The sequence below is a fragment of the Piliocolobus tephrosceles genome, chromosome 4, assembly GCF_002776525.5.
Source record: "Piliocolobus tephrosceles isolate RC106 chromosome 4, ASM277652v3, whole genome shotgun sequence".
Lineage (NCBI taxonomy): Eukaryota > Metazoa > Chordata > Mammalia > Primates > Cercopithecidae > Piliocolobus > Piliocolobus tephrosceles.
The window spans coordinates 125,361,628-125,381,646 of record NC_045437.1 but is presented as its reverse complement, the minus strand read 5'-3'; positions in this window follow the sequence as shown (position 1 = coordinate 125,381,646).

Here is a 20,019-nt window from a genome sequence, read left to right as displayed (position 1 = left end):
TTATGAGTGTTCTCTTATTACCCTTAAACTTTTGAATTTTAAAATGACTTGTGGCTCGGTGCTGTGGCTCATGCCTGCCATCCCAGCACTTTGGAAGGTCAAGGAAGGTGGATCATTTGAACCTAGGAGTTTGAGAACAGTCTGGGCAACATGGTGACACCCTGTCTTTGCAAAAAATACAAAAATTAACAAGTGTGGTGACATGTGCCTGTAGTTCCAGCTACTTGGGAAGCTGAGGTGGGAGGATTGCTTGAGCCCAGGGAGGTTGAGCCTGCAGTGGGGCCATGATTGCACCACTGCACTCCGACCTGGGAGACAGAGTGAGATCCTATCAATCAATCAATCAATCAATAAGACTTGTGATATCCTGACCACTAATATATTTGTAAATGTTCAATTATAGACTGTTGTTGGCATTTGCCAAGTTGGAAGGTCATTTATTTTGAATCTGTCATACCTATTTTCAGCTTCAATAATTGCAACAAGTGGTCGATTGTTTTTCATTTATATCTACTTCTCTTCTTTTTCTATACTTAATTTAAATTATATTAATTTATTATTGTATTTTAGACCTGGGGTCTCACTCTGTTGCCCAGGCTGGAGTGCAGTGGCATGATCACAGCTCATTGCAGCCTTGAACTCCTAAGATAAAATGATCCTGCTGCCTTGACCTCCCAAATAGCTGGGACTGCAGGCGTGTACCACCACTTCTGGTTACTATTTTAAAGTAAGTCACAGAGAGCATATTATTATATTATTTCATCTATAAATAAATGAACGTATTTTTAAAAAGCATAAGAATATTGTTAATAAACCTATAGTACTATATTCTTGTACCTCAAAAATAAAAGTTCTTTAATATTGTTAAATATTTGTTCAGTGTTAAAATTTCCAATTTTTAATACCTTTTTTACAATTTATTTTATATCCAAAACAAGTCCACATATTTTGCTTCCTTGATATATCCCTTGTGTTTCATTAGTATAAAGTTTTCCCCTCAAATTTCTACTCTCCCAGGGCCTTTTATATCTGAGAACATTGCCACAGTCCAGATTTTGCTGATTATATACCTTATGGCGATTTTAATGTGCTTTTCTGCCCTCTTTTTCTGTAAATCAGTAGTTAGATTTAATGCATTTTGCAATATGGTAACCACTAGATATATGTAGCTATTTAAATTCAAGTTAATTAAACTATTTTCATGACAGTAGAAGGTTCTATTGCAGCATGCTGATCTGAAGGACTTAGCAGATTCAGGTTCAATTTTTGGCAATAGTTTTTCACACATGATACAGTGTTCTTTCACCAAGTACAATATAAAGTTTTGCCTTTGTGATGTTAGCAGCTGCTGATGATCAATGTCTAGTTGCATCATTCATTAAGAGTTGCAAAATCATCATAATCTAATTCTATAGCTCATGACCTGGAATTCATATATGTGTGTGTGTGTGTGTGTGTGTCTCTATAAAAAAAACACTTTCCCATATTTATTCTACTACCAGTGGTACAGTTTAAATAGCACAGGCAGAATAGATGCATGATTTTTCCCCTTTATTTGGTAGTTTTCAAAATAATAGATTGGTCATGAGGATACTCCAACTAAAAATGTTTGATGTGATTCAACCTGTTAAAATTTGTATCCATATTGATGCTCCAGTTTCCACTTTAACATGTGGAAGGCTCTTCAAGTTGATTCTTGTCAGATTTTGCATGTGTATGTAGATTTTTTTTTGGGAGGGGGCGTCATCTTAGTAGTTTTGGGTAGCTTCTTTTTTTATTCTTTTTCCACAAGTTATTGGGGTTCAGGTGGTATTTGGCTACATGAGGAAGTTCTTTAGTGGTGATTTGTGAGATTTTGGTGCACCCATCACCTGAGCAGTATGCACTGCACCCTATTTGTAGTCTTTTATCCCTCGCTCCCACCTCTCCCTCTTCCCCGCAAGTCCCCAATGTCCACCATATCATTCTTATACCTTTGCATTCTCATAGCTGAGCTCCCAAATATCAGTGAGAACATACAATGTTTAGTTTTCTGTTCCTCAGTTACTTAACTTTGAATAACAGTCTCCAGTCTCATACAGGTGGCAGAAAATGCTGTTAATTCATTCCTTTTTATGGCTCAGTAGTATTCCATCATATATATATATATATATGTGTGTGTGTGTGTGTGTGTGTGTGTGTATAGGTGTGTGTGTATATATATAGGTGTGTGTATATATATATAAATGTATATATATGTGTGTGTATATATAGGTGTGTGTGTAAATACATATATATACACACACACATACATATATGTCCTTTTTTTTTTTTGACAGTTTCTTTATCCACTCACTGATTGATGGACATTTGGGTTGGTTCCACAATTTTGCAACTGAGAATTGTGCTGCTATAAACATGTGTGTGCAAGCATCTTTTTAGTATAATGATTTCTTTTCCTCTGGATAGATACCCAGTAGTGGGATTGCTGAATAAAATGGTATTTCTGCTTTTAGTTCTTTAAGGAATCTCCACACTGTTTTCCACAGTGACTGTACTAGTTTACATTCCTACCAGCAGTGTAGAAGTGTTCCCTAATCACTGCATCCACATCAACATCTACTGTGTTTTTATTTTTATTTTTTATTATGGTCATTCTTGTAGGAGTAAGGCGGTATCACATTGTGGTTTTGATTTGCATTTCCCTGATCATTAGTGATGTTGAGCATGTTTTCATATGTTTGTTGGCCATTTGTATATCTTCTTTTGAGAATTGTCTGTTCAAGTCCTTAGCCCACTTTTTGATGGGATTATTTGTCTTTTTCTTACTGATTTGTTTGAATTCATTGTAGATTCTGGATATTAGTCTTTTATCAGATGTATAGATTGTGAAGATTTTCTCCCACTCTGTAGGTCGTTTGTTTACTCTGCTGACTGTTCTTTTTGCCATGCAAAAGCTTTTTAGTTTAATTAAGTCCCAGCTATTTATCTTTGTTTTTACTGCATTTGCTTTTGGGCTCTTGGTCATGAAATCCTTGCCTAAGCCAATTTCTAGAGAAAACATTTTCTAGAAAACGTTATCTTCTAGAATTTTTATAGTTTCAGGTCTTAGATTTAAGTGCTTAATCCATCTTTAGTTTATTGTTGTGTAAAGTGAGAGGTGAGGATTCAGTTTCATTCTCCTACATGTGGCTTGCCAATTATCCCACCACCATTTGTTGAAAAAGGTGTCCTTTCCCCACTTTATGTTTTTGTTTGCTTTGTTGAAGATCAGTTGGCTGTGTTTGGGTTTATTTCTGCATTCTCTATTCTGTTCCATTGGTTTAGGTGCCGATTTTTATACCAGTATCATGCTGTTTTGCTGACTATGGCCTTATAGTATAGTTTGAAATCAGGTAGTGTGATGCTTCCAGATTTGTTGTTTTTGCTTAGTCTTGCTTTGGCTATGTGGGCTCTTTTTTGGTTCCATATGAATTTTAGAATTATTTTTTCTAATTATGTGAGGAATGATGGTAGTATTTTGATGGGGATTGCATTGAATTTGTAGATTGCTTTTGGCAGTTTGGTCATTTTCATAGTATTGATTCTACCCATCCATGAGCATGGGATATGTTTCCATTTGTTTGTGTCATCTGTGATTTCTTTCAGCAGTGTTTTGTAGTTTTCCTTGTAGAGGTCTTTTGATACCTTGGTTAGGTATATTCCTAAGTAGTTTACTTTATTTTATTTCATTTCATTTTATTGCAGCTATTGTAAAAGTGGTTGAGTTCTTGATGTGTTTCTCTGCTTGGTCGCTGATGGTATATAGAAGAGCTACTGATTTGCGTACATTAATCTTGTATCTGGAAATTTGCTGAATTCTTTTATCAGTTCTAGGAGCTTTCTGAAGGAGTTTTTAGGGTTTTCAAGGTAAAAAATTATATCATCAGCAAACAGTGACAGTTTGACTTCCTCTTTACTGATTTGGATGTCCTTTATTTCTTTCTCTTGTCTGTTTGCTCTAGTTAGGACTTCTAGTACTATGTTGAAGAGGAGTGGGGAGAATGGGCATCCTTCTCTTGTTCCAGTTCTCAAAGGGAATGCTTCCCACCTTTTTCCCATTCAGTATTATTATCGTTGTGGGTTTGTCATAGATTTTTTTTTTTTTATTATATTGAGGTATGTCGCTTGTATGCCAATTTTGCTGAGAGTTTTAATCATAAAGGGATGCTGGATTTTGTCAAATGCTTTTTCTGCAAATATTGAGGTGATCATGTGATTTTTGTTTTTAATTCTGTTTATGTGGTGTATCACATTTATTGACTTGCATATGATAAACCAGGCACGCATCCCTGGTATGAAACTCACTTGATTATGGTGGATTATCTTTGGTTTGTTGTTGGATTAGGTTAGCTAGTATTTTGTTAAGGATTTTAGCATCTATGTTCATTAAGGATATGTGTCTGCAGTTTTCTTTTTTGGTTATGTCCTTTCTTGGTTTTTGTATTAGGGTGATGCTGGCTGCATAGAATGAATTAGACAGGGTTCCTTCTTTATCTTGTGGAATAGTGCAAAAAGGATTGGTAATTCTTCTTTGAATGTCTGGTAGAATTCTGCTGTGAATTCATCTGTTCTTGAACTTTTTTTGTTGGTAATTTTTAAATTACAATTTCAATCTCGCTGCTTGTTATTGGTCTGTTCAGGGTAACTTATTCGTCCTGATTTAAGCTAGGAGGGTTGTATTTTTCCAGGTATTTATCCGTCTTTTCTAGGTTTTCTAGTTTATGTGCATAAAGGTGTTCATAGTAGCCTTGAATGATCTTTTGTATTTCAGTGGTGTCACTTGTAATACCTCCTGTTTCATTTTTTAATGAGGTTATTTGGATTTTCTCTCTTCTTGGTTAATCTTGCTAATGGTCTATCAATTTTATTTATCTTTTTACAGAACCAACTTTTTGTTTCATTTATATTTTGTATTTTTTTTGTTTCAATTTCATTTAGTTCTGCTCTGATCTTGGTTATTTCCTTTTTTCTGCATTTCAGTTCAGTTTGTTTTCCTCTAGTTCCTTGAGGTGTGACATTAGAATGTCAGTTGGTGCTGTTTCAGTCTTTTCTTTCTTTCTTTTTTTTTCTTGAGATGGAGTCTTGATCTCTTACCCAGGCTGGAGTGCAGTGGTGCGATCTCAGCTCACTGCAACCTCCACCTACCAGGTTCAAGTGATTCTCCTGCCTCAGCCTCCTGAGTAGCTGGGATTACAGGCACATACCACCATACCCAACTAATTTTTGTATTTTCAGTAGGAACAGGGTTTCAGCATGTTGATCAGACTGGTCTCAAACTCTTGATCTCTAGTGATCTGCCTGCCTTGGCCTCCCAAAGTGCTGGGATTACAGGCACAAGTCACTGCGCCCAGCCACTTTCAGTCTTTTTGATGTAGTCATTTAGGGCAATGAACTATCCTCTTAGCACTGCTTTTACTGTATCTGAGACAGGCTGTATCATGATCGTGCAGTTCAAAGAATTTTTTAATTTCCATCTTGATTTCATTTTTGACCCAATGCTCATTCAGGAGCAGGTTATTTAATTTCCATGTTTTGCATGGTTTTGAAGGTTCTTTTTGGAGGTGATTTCCAGTTTTATTCCACTGTGATCTGAGAGATATAATTTTAATTTTCTTAAATTTAATGAGGCTCATTTTATGGCCTATCATATGGTCTATCTTGGAGAAAGTTCCATGCACTGTGGAATAGAATGTGTATTCTGCAGTTTGTTGGGCAAAACGTTCTATATATATCTGTGAAGTCCATTTGTTTCGACGTATAGTTTAAATCCATTGTTTCTTTGTTGACTTTCTCTCTTGATGACCTGTCTAGTGCTGTCAGTGGAGAATTGAAATCCCCCACTATTATTGTGTTGCTGTCTATCTTACTTCTTAGGTCTATTAGTAATTGTTTTATAAATTTGAGAGCTCCAGTGTGAAGTGCCTATGTGTTTAGAATTGTGATATTTTTCTGTTGGACACAAGGTACTTTACCATTATATCATGTCCCTCTTTGTCTCTTTTAACTGCTGTTGCTTTAAAGTTTGTTTTGTCTGATATAAGGATAGATCCCCTGTCCCTCACGTTTGGTGTCTATTTGCATGAAATGCATTTTTCCACCCCTTTACTTTGTGTGAGTCCTTATGTGTTGAGTGAGTCTCCTGAAGGCAGCAGATAGTTGGTAATGGAGTTCTTATCCATTCTGCAGTTCTGTATCTTTTAGGTAGAGCAATTAGGCCATTTACATTCGATGTTAGTATTGAGATGTGAGGTACTGTTGCATTCATTGTGCTATTTGTTGTCTGTGTACTTTGTTTTTGGTTTTTGGTTTCTGTTTTTGCTTTTTTAACTTGTATTTTTGTTTTATGGGTTCTGTGTGATTTACACTTTAAAGACATTCTGTTTTGATGTGTTTCCAGGATTTGTTTCAAGATTTAGAGCTCCTTATAGCAGTTCTTGTAGTGGTGGCTTGGTAGTGGTGAATTCCGTCAACATTTGTTTGTCTGAAAATGACTGTTTCTTTCCTTCATGTATGATGCTTATTTTCACTGGATACAAAATCCTTGACTGATAATTGTTTTGTTTGAGGAGGCTGAAGATAGGGCCCCAATCCCTTCTAGCTTGTAGGGTTTCTGCTGAGAAATCTCCTATTAATCTGATAGGTTTTCCTTTATAGGTTACCTGATGCTTTTGCCTCACAGCTCTTAAGATTCTTTCCTTCATCTTAACTTTGGATAACCTGATGACTATGTGCCTAGGCAATGATCTTTTTGCGATGAATTTCCCAGGTGTTCTTTGTGCTTCTTGTATTTGGATGTCTAGGTATCTAGTAAGGCCAGGAAAGTTTTCCTCAATTATTGCCCCAAATATGTTTTCCTAACTTTTAGAATTCTCTTCTTCCTCAGGAACACCAATTATTCTTAAGTTTCATCACTTAACATAATACCAAACTTCTTGGAGGCTTTATTCATATTTTCTTGTTCTTTTTTCTTTGTCTTTGTTGGATTGGGTTAATTCGAAGACCTTGTCTTCGAACTCTGAATTTCTTTCTTCCACTTGTTCAATTCTGTTGCTGAGACTTTCCAGAGCATTTAGTATTTCTATAAGTGTGTCCACTATTTCCTCAATTTTTTTTATTGTTTTTTTCTTTAAGCTATCTATTTCCTTGAATATTTCTCCTTTCACTTCTCATATCTTTTTTGGATTTCCTTGCTTTGGGCTTCACCTTTCTCTGGTGTTTCCCTAATTAGATTAATAGCTAACCTCCTGAATTCTTTTTCAGGTAAATCAGGGATTTCTTCTTGGTTTGGATCCATTGCTGGTGAACTAGTGTGATTTTTGGGAGGTGTTAAAGAGCCTTGTTTTGTCATATTACCAGAGTCGGTTTTCTGGTTTCTTCTCATTTGGGTAGACTCTGTCAGAGAGAAGGTCTAGGGATGAAGACTGTTCAGATTCTTTTGTCCAATGGGGTGTTTTCCTGATATAGCACTCTTCCCCTTTTCCTATGGATATGGCTTCCTGTGGGCCGAACTGCAGTGATTGTTGTCTCTCTTCTGGGTCTAGCCAGCAGCAAGTCTACCTGGCCCCGGGCTGGTACTGGGGGTTGTCTTCACAGAGTCCTGTGATGTTAACCATCTATGGGTCTCTCAGTTGTACCAGCACCTGTTCCAGTGGAAGTGGCATGGGGTTGCAATGGACTCCATGAGGGTTCACCTATGGGGGTTTAATGTTCTATTTTTGTGCTGGTTGGTCTCCTGCCAGGAGGTGGTGCTTTCCTGAGAGCATCAACTGTGGTAGTATGGAGAGGAACCGGCAGTGGATGGGGCCCTAGAACTCCCAAGATTATATGTCCTTTGTTGTCATGTACCAGGGTGGGTAGGGAAGGACCATCAGGTGGGGGCAGTACTAGGTATGTCTGAGCTCAGACTCTCCTTAGGTGGGTCTTGCTGCAGCTGCTGCGAAAGATGGGAATAATGTTCCCAGGTCAATGAAGTTGTGTACCTAAGAGGATTATGGCTACCTCTGCTGAGTCATGCAGGTTGTCAGGGAAGTGGGGGAAAACTGGTAGTCACAGGCCTCACCCAGCTCCCAGACAAGCTGAAGGACCAGTCTCACTCCCACTGAGCACCACCCCCACCCCACCCCCAATAACCCCGAGTCTCTTTCCAGGCAGTGGGGAAGGTGGGCTTGAGCACCTGCCTCAGGCTACCCACTACCCAGCTGTGAAAGAAAATGGCTCAGTTCTTCCCCCACCTGTGGAGTCTGCATACCAGATTTGTGCCCTTCTCTGAATTCTGGCCAAGAGGCTTCTCACTTCATTCAAGTGGTTACAAAGTTCCGTTGGAGATTTCCTCGCAGTGGTGTTTTCCCCTCAGTCCTCTGGCCATCCACCCAATGGATCCCTGTGGTCCCAGGCAGGAATGACCTGATTGGAGACCCAGTGGACTCCCAAGGCCTTTCTGCTGCTTCCTCTATCCCTGTATTTTGCTGAGCTCTCTAAATTGACTCACCACCAGGTAAAGTTGGAAACTTCTCCTGCAAACAGACCTTCAGTTTCTCCAGTGGGGGTGAGTGTTCAGGAGAAGAGGCTCTCCCTTTTCCACTTCTGCAGTTGGGGCACTCACAGTATTTGGGGTGTCTCCTGGGTCCTGCAGGAGCCATCTGATTCCTTCAGAGGGTCTGTGGGTCCTGTCGGAATTGCTGCGTTGTTCTTGCAGTTGATCTGCAGCTAAAACTCACAATGCAAGCCTCTGCATGCTGCTCTGCCCGTCTGAGTCAGAGCTGCAATGTAGTTCTGCCTCCTGTCTGCCATGATGAATCAGTAGCTTCTTATTTTCTGTTGTTATAAAATGTTCCAGCTCATCTGGTATAGTTCCAGCACTAGGTGTGGAACCAGCTATTTCTCCAGGAGCTCTGGTTATTTTGATCCAGAAGTAGTATTTTAAGGCCACAGTCTCAATGCTGGGTCTCATTACTACTGGGTTTGACATTGGTTCTAGACCTTTTCAGTGCACATACCAAGAAGTTTTATTTTAGGGTAAAGTACATTATGAGATTTTTAAAGATAAAATACATAAGCCTATCCTGTTATTTCCAATTGAATTCAAGTCTACAAAATTGTATTTATCTCTACTACCTTATATCAGTGTTCCTTCTTCCCAAGCTGAAAAACCCCATTGTGAATAACAACAGAAATGACAAAATATAGTTCCTCATTTGCTGTCTTAAAATGCAACAATACAACTTTGAATATCCATCATCAAGATAATAGTCACAAAAACATTTTACAATTTTGTTTTTTACATTTCTTTTTGTTCTTACAGTATATACTGCAAAGGTTGTTATGGTCAAATTACTATGTTTTTAAGTCACTTGAAATACTTTTCCTGTACGTATTATTCCATTGCAATATATATGTAGTCAATACATACACCTTTTGGTAAAACTTTAGGAAACTTCTCTGAAAAAGCTGGGACATTAGAGCCAAATTTTGAAGTACGTTATATGGCATATTTAGGTAGATTCTTCTATATCTGGAAGTAGAACACCCAATCTCTAATTGGCTTGGGCAAAAACAGAATCTCTAACTACTATAGATAAAATGTCCAGAAATAACTCCCCCAGTCACTTGTCATCTTTGCTCTTGCCCCAACTCTGTTCCTGTTTTTCATGTTTGGCAAAGTTCTTAAGCTTGCTTCCTGCAGTAATCCCCAGAAGGTTTGGGCCTCTAACTTCAGCATTCTAACATCAGTGAAAAATAAACTGCTTTCTCCCTAACAATTCCATAAATATCTGGAGCCAAGATTTCATTGGTCCACAGTGTGTGATTTGCCCTTCCCTAAAACAATCACTTTTGATACAAGATAAAGTGCACTGATTGGCTTAGGCCTGGGCATGTACACACATTAACTAAGACAGTCAGAGGAAGTTCTTCAGTGAAAGTTTCCTGTACTCTTATCAGACAATGGCAAATTAATGATTGATGGTCAACAATAATAAATTCCAGAGTCATTTATACAACAGATAATTTGATAATTAAAGCATATTTATAATGTTAAGGCTTTATCATCAGATCCCACAAGTTCACAGCAACTACTGACACTGTATATAACTGGAATTCCACAGAGTTTTAGAGCTGGAAGGAATGATGGAAATTACTTTGTCCAAGCACTTCATTTGTACAGAATGGAACTAAGTCCCAGAAATTTACTACCCAAAAGCCAAAAGGACCTCAATGCATGGGAGTATGGATAGAAGGAAATATATTATTAGACTGTGAGCAGATGGGCTTGCCTTAGGAAGGTCCCAGAAAATCACATTTTCACTTTATTCTCTTTTTTAACAAAACTTCTATTTTGGGGCATAATTTGGTGTATCCTTCCAACTCATTGCCCTCTTCTTTGGCATAATACGAAATCCACCCATCATGCTCACTGAAAGTATAGGCCTGAGTGCATGACTCTACTGGCTTTCTCCTCCTGGTCTACAGACAATAAAACTGGAGATAAGCATCCATTTTATGACCAGCCAGTGAGCCACAAAAAACATCATATTCTCAGATAGCAAATTTTTAAACTAGAAGACACATAGATTGATGTTACCCCAGCAATAAAGAATAAATTTAGATACTCATGAAGAGGCTACCAGATCTGTTGAATCATAGAGAAACAAGATGAAAATAAGAAGAACAAGGCAAAACCGTGGAGACAGTGAAAAGATCAGTGGCTGCCAGGGGTCGGGGAGGAGGGAATAGTGAACAGGTGAAGCACAGAGGATATGAAAGGCAGTGAAACTATTTTGAATGATACAGGTATACTTCTTTTTGTGCTTCATTTTATTGCACTTCTCAGATATTCTTTACAGGTTGAAAATTTGTGGCAACCCTGCATTGGGCAAGAGGTTCAGCACCATTTTTCCAACAGCATGAGCTCACTTTGTGTCTCTGCATCACGTTTTGCTAATTCTCACAATATTTCAAACTTTTTATTTTTACATCTTTTAAAGTATTTTTGATCACTGAACTTTGATGTTACTATTGTACTTAGTTGGGGTGCTACAAGCCACCTACTTTTAAGATAGCAAACCTACTCTATGAATGTTGTGTGTATTCTGACTACTCTACTAACCAGTCATTCCTACATCTGTCTCTCTTTTTCCTCGGGTCTTCCTGCAATGGCCTTTAAGTGTTCAAATGAAAGGAAGAGTTGCACATTTCACACTTTAAATCAAAAGCTAAAAATGATTAAGTTTAGTGAGAAAGGCATGTTGAAAGCTGAGATAGGTCAAAAGCGAAGGCCTCTTGCACCAAACAGACATTTTTTGAATGCAAAGGAAAAGTTCTTAAAGAAAATTTAAAGTGCTCCTCCAAAGAACACACAAATGATAAGAAATGTCTTATCATGTAAGAAACAGTCTTATCAAAGACTTCATAGGATAAATGTCTATCGTAAGATAAATGTCTTATCAAATAAGAAACAGTCTTATTGATGATATGGAGAAAGTTTTAATGGTCTGTATAGAAGATCAAACCAGTCACAACATAAGCAGAAGCCTAATCCAGAGTAAGGCCCTAACTCTCTTCAACTCTATGAAGGCTGAGAGAGGTGAGGAAACTGCAGAAAAAAGTTTGAAGCTAAAGGATTTTGGTTCCTAAGGATTAAGGAAAGAAGCCTTTTTTATAACATGAAATTGCAAGGTGTGTCAGCAGGTGCTGATGGAGAAACTGTCAAATTATCCTAAAGATCTAGCTAAGGTAATTGGTGAAGGTGAATACACTAAGTAACAGATTTTCAATGCAGACTAAGTAGCCTTATCTTGGAAGAAGATGCTCTTTAGGACCTTCCTAGTTAGAAAGGAGAAGTCAATGCCTGGCTAAAAATGACAGGCTGACTCTCTTGTAAGAGACTAAGGGATTGGGTGAATATAGGTTAAAGCCAATGCCTATTTACCATTCTGAAAATCTTAGGGCTCTTAAAAATGATGCTAAATCTACTCTGCCTGTGCTCTGTAAATGGAACAACAAAGCCTAGATAACAGCACATGTTTGTACAGCATAATTGACTAAATATACATATATATATATATATATATATATATTTTTTTTTTTTTTTTTTTTTTACATAGTTGTGACAGAGTAAAACTCTGTCACCCAAGTTGGAGTGCAGTGGCATGATCTCGGCTCACTGCAAGCTCCGCCTCCTGGCTTCACACCATTCTCCTGCCTCAGCCTCCCAAGTAGCTGGGACTACAGGTACCTGCCACCACACCTGGCTAATTTTTTGTATTTTTAGTAGAAACGGGGCTTCACTGTGTTAGCCAGGATTGTCTTGATCTCCTAACCTTGTGATCTGCCTGCCTCAGCCTCCCAAAGTGCTGGGATTACAGGAGGGAGCCACTGCGCCTGGCCAGTTGACTAAATATTTTAAGCCCGCTGTTGAGACCTACTGCTCAGGAAAAAAGAAAAAAAAAAATTTTTCAAAATATTACTGTTAGTTGACAATGCACTGCATTACTCAAGAGCTCTGATGGAAAATACAGGGAGATTTATGTTGTTCTCATGCCTGCAAACATAACGTTCATTCTGCAGCCCATGGATCAAGGAGTAATTTTTACTTTTAGGTCTTATTTAAGGCATACATTTCATAAGGCTGTAGCTGCCATAGATAGTGATTTTTTCTGATGGATCTGGGGAAAATAAATTCAAAATATTCTGGAAGGGATTTACCATTCCAAATATCATTAAAGTATATAAGTGTATTGGTGATTCATGGGAGGAGGTCAACATAGCAACGTAACAGGAGTTTGAAAGAAATTGATTCCAACTCTCATGAATGACTTTGAAGGATTAAAAACTTGAATGGAACAAGTAACTGCAGATGTGGTAAAAATAGCAGGAGAACTAGAATTAGAAGTGGGACCTGAAGATGTGACTGAATGGCTGCAGTCTCATGCTAACACTTGAGTGTATGAGGAACTGCTTCTTATGGATGAGCAAAGAAAGTGGAAACTAATTTTTGAAATAGAAACTACTCCTGGTGAAGAGGCAGGGAACATTGTTGAAATGACAACAAAGGATTTAGAATATGACATAAATGTAGCCAGTAAAGCAGTAGCAGGGTTTGAGAGAATTGACTCCTATTTTGAAAAAAATTCTAGTGTGAGTAAAATGCTATCCAACAGCATTACATGCTACAGAGAAATCTTTCATAAGAGGAAGAGTCAATTGATGTGGCAAACATCATTGTTGTCTTATTTTAAGAAATTGCCACAGATACCCAACTGTCATCAACCACCACCTGATCACTCAGTAGCCATCAGCATCAAGCCAAGGTCTTCCACCAGCAAAAAGGTATGACTTGCTAAAATTTCAGATGATTTTAGCATTTTTTTTAGTAATACAATATTTTAAATTATGACCTGTACATTTTTAGACATAATGCTATTGCACATTTAATAGACTACATTACAATGTCAGCATAACTTTTATATGCATCGAGAAACTGAAAAATTTGCCTGTGACTAGCTTTATTGTGATACTTTGTCACAATGGTCTGAAACAAAACCTGCAACATCTTTGAAGTATACTTGTGCTATAATGATGGATCCTGTGGCAAAAATCAATTTGGTAACTTATTGAAGATTGTATATGTAGAAAGTGACTGGGCAGGAGTTTAAACTTCAACAGTCTGACTCTGGAGAGCATCCTCTTAACCAAGAAATACTGTCTAGGATTTGTTGGAGGCAGGAGAATATGAAACCTTTTAGAGAAGAAACTCTGTTGAGTTCTTAGCAGCTTTTATTCCAGATCCCATAAGTCTACCTAAAGTTTGGTTTCTAGGTCAATGAGGTTTCTTTACATAAACTAACCACTTCCTCACACCCAAATTGATCTTAGACTGGTATGACTTGAGTAATTTTTATTGCCATTAAGAGACCTATATAGTATCTTCATCTGGATACAGCAAGAGCTGGTACATTTTTCCTTCAAAAGAACCATTCAAAAAATCATTGGGATCTCTGTCCTGCCCAAAGTAAAGATTACAATGTGTATATCTGGTTTTTGATTTTAAAGAATTATTACCAAGTTTGTAGATACGTTCCTGTCAACTTTTCCATGCAAAGCATGAGGCATTAAGAACTACGTAGTGGTGAGTAAATGTTTTTGGACTATATGGAAGTTCCAATCTCCTCTTTTGAAAGTCAAGAAAAGTTGTGTTTATTAGCCGTGTGGGCTAAATATCTAGAATAGGATGAGTTTGCGCAATGTGATATAGATCAGCATATGTTTACCTTGAAAATGAGTACAAGTTTCTATACTAATGACCAAGATCAGTTTATTGAATTGTTCTCTGTGCATTGATAGATTTATCATCGGGGCTTTTAAAAATTATTAGTAGAATTTACTCCCAAGCAAGTGAAAGCAATGAGTAAAAAATTAAGACATAAAAAGCATGTAAACATCATGCTTTAACAAGTAGCTTCCTTAGAAAAAGTCAAACACTGCATATGATTGTAACAATAGCTGTGCTCACTTGTTTTATAGGTTCGTTTATATCAAGATGCAGGCAACAGAAAATTTGAGGAATTCAAAGAGAAAAATATACATGTAAAAGAATGGACAAACTCTAGAGACTCGGCTCTTTAACATCTGCCTTGTATTTGGCTTAGAACATGAAGTTAATGCTCTACTGCTCTCTAACCATCCCTCAAAGGCCTCTGAGAGTCAAGTTTTACTTGCCCTAACTTCTCAGAGACGGATGGCTCCCTGCGAGCAGTAGATGCTCCAAGGGAACTTACTGATACTCATTACAATATATTCATCACAGCAGAAGTTCTGTTGGCTAAAGGAAACAGGAAGTGGGGGGTCTGAATTCAGAATCCTATAAATCAAAGGCTTAAAAACAAATTAACAAAACTTTACTTACATTTGTCCCTATAGGAAACTTTGGAAGGGAGATTTACTGTGTGTTACTTTAACCAAAGGCCAAAGGAAGAGTTTCCTAGTTCATACATCTAACAAACCGTATTTCTTTCATGTATGAGTTATGAAGAACAACTATAAAACTGCTTGGCTCCAAGAAGAGATAGGTACTCTTTTGTGAAAAGGGCAAATATTCCTTTAACAAATACTTCTGCCGGCAGATTGTTAATGGGGCCATCACGAGGGGCTTATGTGATGATCCAGAAGATAATTGAGAAATTTGGGATGCTTATTCTTCTCTACCAAATCTGGCTTATGTTATTTCAGAGCCAAGTTGTTGACCTTTTCTTACTTCTTTTGTTAAGCTGTGGTACCAAAAGGATTATATATCCAAACACTTTTAGAGAACATTTTTACCAAGAGAAAAGTAGGGTGCTTAAATATATTGAATACTGCTGCATTTAACCTATTTAATTGGAACACGTTAATTAGATCTAATTGCAAAGTTGTTTTAATTGGAAAATCAAGCATTGCACTGATATTGGTGTGCATGATTAAACAAAGTAACTGAGGTCACCAGTAGATTGTATAAGATTCATGCCTGTGATTGATTAAGTATGAAAGTTAATCAATTTAATTTATGTGATTGATGTTGATTCTTTCCTTTTGAAATTGCCTATTTGTGTCTTACTTTTATGAAGATACTGTGTGGAATGTCAAATAAACTACAGTAACACTTCAATTTGTTTATTTTCATATAATGATGTGTTTATTTCTGATCTAAGTAATTTGAACATGGCTTTTGTGTCACTAATTAAGATTTTCAAGTTACTCAAGATAAAATTAGGTTTTCTATTAAGAAAATTTAATTTTCTTGGGGAAATAATTCAGGCAACATGGGAAAATTAACCTATTAGTTCCATTAGTGGAGTTGATGGTTTATTGCCTTAAAACATATGCCATGCAGCTCAGGAACAAAGGTGTCCCTTTTTTAATCATCTCAGTGTCAATATGCTTCATGCTTCCTGATGACTATGAAGATAATTGTAATAATAGTGAGAAGATGAAGAACATTTATATAGTGCTTATGATGTACCAGGCATTGTTCTAATTTCATTAAATATAACTAATTTGATAATTTAAATTATGTAAAAGCATTTGCTTCTGGGAACTTTTATCAAAGTCACAGTACTAATATCTTCTCATACATTAGATACTATCTCCAGCACAGTTGCAAACATATACGGTTAAACCATTGCAAAGTAAAATTATTTGCCTAGGTCACATAGGTAGTACGCCTTTTATACATTTTCATATTTAACATTGAGGAAATTGGCCTAATTCATGTGATTGAATCCATACCTTGTTTCAGTCAGGATTCTCCATCTATAAATATGCAATTTTAAGCTACATTCCTGGCATATAATACTGAGTTGTTGCTGTCAGCTAATGCTCCCTGTCATTCCACTTCTTGTTAAGAGAGAGGTTTGTTAAAGATTTCCTTTAAGGAATTGGCTAATATGATTGTAAGGAGGGTGGCAACTCCAACATCTATTGGGCAGGCTGGCAGAGTAGGCATGCAGGCAGGAGATGATGCTGGAGTTTTGAGTCTGAAATCTGTAGGGCAGGTCAGCAGGCTGGAAACTCAGGAGTTCATACTGCATTCTCAAGGTAGAGTTTCTTCTTCTCCAGGAACCTCAGGTTTTGCTACATCTACAGGTTAACCATATCTATAGATTAGCTAAATCGACAAAATGCCTTTACAACAATAACTAGAAAAGTGATTAAATGACTGAGTGCTATAGCCTAGATGAATTGACACAAGATTAAGCATCACATAGCTTGACTTTATATGAATGGAATACCATGTTGAGTAGGAGTCATGGGAATTAATATATAATTAAATACAGTGAAACATAGATATAGCACTGTTCTGAAGCTAGATAACAGTACTAATAACTTGCTAATAGGCTTGCCATATTAAAGTTGCAGCATACATTGAAGTTTTGTTCACTGAGCAACTTTTCTAAACTTTTCTTTCTTTTCAGTTTTCCAAATTCTTGCCACCTGGGGCTATGGCAGTTTTGGCCCAAAACTCATAAGCAGAGGTCTGCTAAAAATGGATGTTATCATAAAGAAAGCTTATTTTTCTTCTCTAAAGAGAATCATTGCTGCTGCACAAAATTTCCCTTTCCCTTTCCTCTTGTCTGAACTATAGAAATAAAGCCTTGAAGAACAGCAATTACTGGCAACCATGGGTACAAACTTCAACATCCTAAAGGTGACAGAGCCGTAAGATAGGAAGAGCTGGCTTCCTGATGTATAATGCTAAGTTATTGCTCTAAGCCAACACTCCCTGTCACTCCACTTCTTGTTATATACGAAAAAAAGTCAATCTCTGTTTTAAAGCTACTGCAAGATGTGATTCCTGGGCTTTTGTTTGTTTCCATTTTTTGTTGGTATCTGGATACAATTCTAACAAAGTTTTTATTTGATTTATTAATACATGGAGAATGAATTTATGAGTTTATATTTATTGTATATACAAAGCAAATTTTAATATAGAATTGAACCACCATCTTTCGTAAGCAAAGTCTTTATATCAGGAGGAATAACTCCAAAAGAATCTTAAAGCATTACAAACTTTCCGAAGCAAAATCAGGGCTCTTACAAGAATATGCACTGTTGACTGTAAGGGACTATGAAATCATCTACATAACCTGCCATATTCCTCCCTTACTCCTTAGTCACTGATACTACTAGAAGTTAATGTCTAAGATAAAAGATAATAAGACCTATTTTTTTTTAATTTTTGGAGGGGAACACTCCAGCAATCAGTTTTAAAAGGATTAATAAGGAAGTTAGAGGCAAAGGTAAGCATGAAAGTTGTATGAGACATTTTAGAATTAAAGCTATACACTTTTAAACTGTATTCTAGATTAATTCCTCCCCTCCATAGAGATGAGAGGGAATGACAGTGGTCTGAAAAACATAATTTCACCTTTTCCCTGGTCTTGCATAATGTTTATCATTTAGTACATAGCCATGAAGAAATGTACACTGGATCATTGAATCCATTATAGCAAGTGGGTTAAATGTGCAAAGTTCTAGAGATATTTATGTCAGAAGTACATATAGGTGAACTGACACAATTAGCAAGAAATTAGTCTTAAAAGAAGTTTCAAGAGAATGCCTCTGAATTCTGTGAGATCTTGAAGTGTACAAATAAAAGGAACACTGGTTTACTTAGCAAAATTAAGAATACAAGAATGAGACTTGTAAGTATATATAGAAAGATATATATATATATAAAAAGATATATAGAAAGATATCTCTTGAAATTTTAAGATCCCAGGTTATTCACACATGTGTGTGTGTAAGTGTGTGTGTGTGATGTAAAATAAGGAAAGAAGCTTCATTCCAAGGGTTTTCACAATCTTGAGGTATTAATATAGACCGATCCTGGCATTTCCATGTATTAGTGTTACCTTCTATGTGTTTGCAACAACTTCCTCCAATCTTCAAAAGTCTGGGAACTCAGTGTCAAGTAGGTGACACGTAGACAGTCAGTACTATGTGTGGTGGAGACATCCCTTACAAACATAAGTCAACATGTATAAATCTGGTGATTTTACATAAGATTTCCTATTTCTTAGTTCTCTTGAATATAGAGAAAATGTAGCAGCACTTGATTTGCAGTGCAAGATGGCATCAATAGGAAGAAGCCAATGAATGGGTGCCCTAATAGACTAGGCATGCAATCAGAATTCACAGCAGGCCTCACTGTTCTCCCCAGAAATGAAATGCTCAGTCAGGTATCATTAACCAGGGAACTTGAGTTGTTGTCTTGGTATAGAAGAAATACAGAAATATGTCTCTATAGCCACATCTCTATTGGAAAGGGAAAATGAAACGTAGACCAAAGGGACTTCGTAGTTCAAGAAAAATGGGATAAGGCATATTTTATTAAAAGACTAAAGCATATTTAAAGCATGTTTAATAGCAAATTGACAATGTATTTAGAACTATGTTGCTTAATATGATTATCTTAGCCACATGCAGCCCTTGAGCATTTGAAATGTGGCTAGTCCAAATTGAATATGTGCTGGAAGTTGAAATGAACACTGAATTTTGAAGAATTAGTGAAAAAAGAATGTGAAACATTTCTGGAATAACTTTTTTTATTATACTTTAAGTTCTAGGGTACATGTGCACAACGTGCAGGTTTGTTACATATGTATACTTGTGCCATGTTGGTGTGCTGTACCCATCAACTCGTCAGCACCCATCAACTCGTCATTTACATTAGGTGTATCTCCTAATGCTATCACTGCCCCGTGTCCCCACCCCATGACAGGCCCCGGTGTGTGATGTTCCCCTTCCCATGTCCAAGTGATTTCATTGTTCAATTCCCATCTATGAGTGAGAACATGCAGTGTCTGGTTTTCTGTTCTTGCAATAGTTTGCTGAGAATGATGGTTTCCAGCTGCATCCATGTCCCTACAAAGGACATGAATTCATTATTTTTTGTGGCTGCATAGTATTCCATGGTGTATATGTGCCACATTTTCTTAATCCAGTCTGTCACTGATGGACATTTGGGTTGATTCCAAGTCTTTGCTATTGTGAATAGTGCCGCAATAAACATACGTGTGCATGTGTCTTTATAGCAGCATGGTTTATAATCCTTTGGGTATATATCCAGTAATGGTATGGCTGGGCCGTATGGTATTTCTAGTTCTAGATCCTTGAGGGATCACCACACTGTCTTCCACAATGGTTGAACTAGTTTACAATCCCACCAACAGTGTTAAAGTGTTCCTATTTCTCCCCATCCTCTCCAGCACCTGTTGTTTCCTGACTTTTTAATGATTGTCATTCTAACTGGTGTGAGATGGTATCTCATTGTGGTTTTGATTTGCATTTCTTTTTTTTTTTTTTTTTTTTTGAGACAGAGTCTTGCTCTGTCGCCCAGGCTGGAGTGCAGTGGCCGGATCTCCACTCACTGCAAGCTCCGCCTCCCGGGTTTACGCCATTCTCCTGCCTCAGCCTCTGGAGTAGCTGGGACTACAGGCACCCGCCACCTCGCCCGGCTAGTTT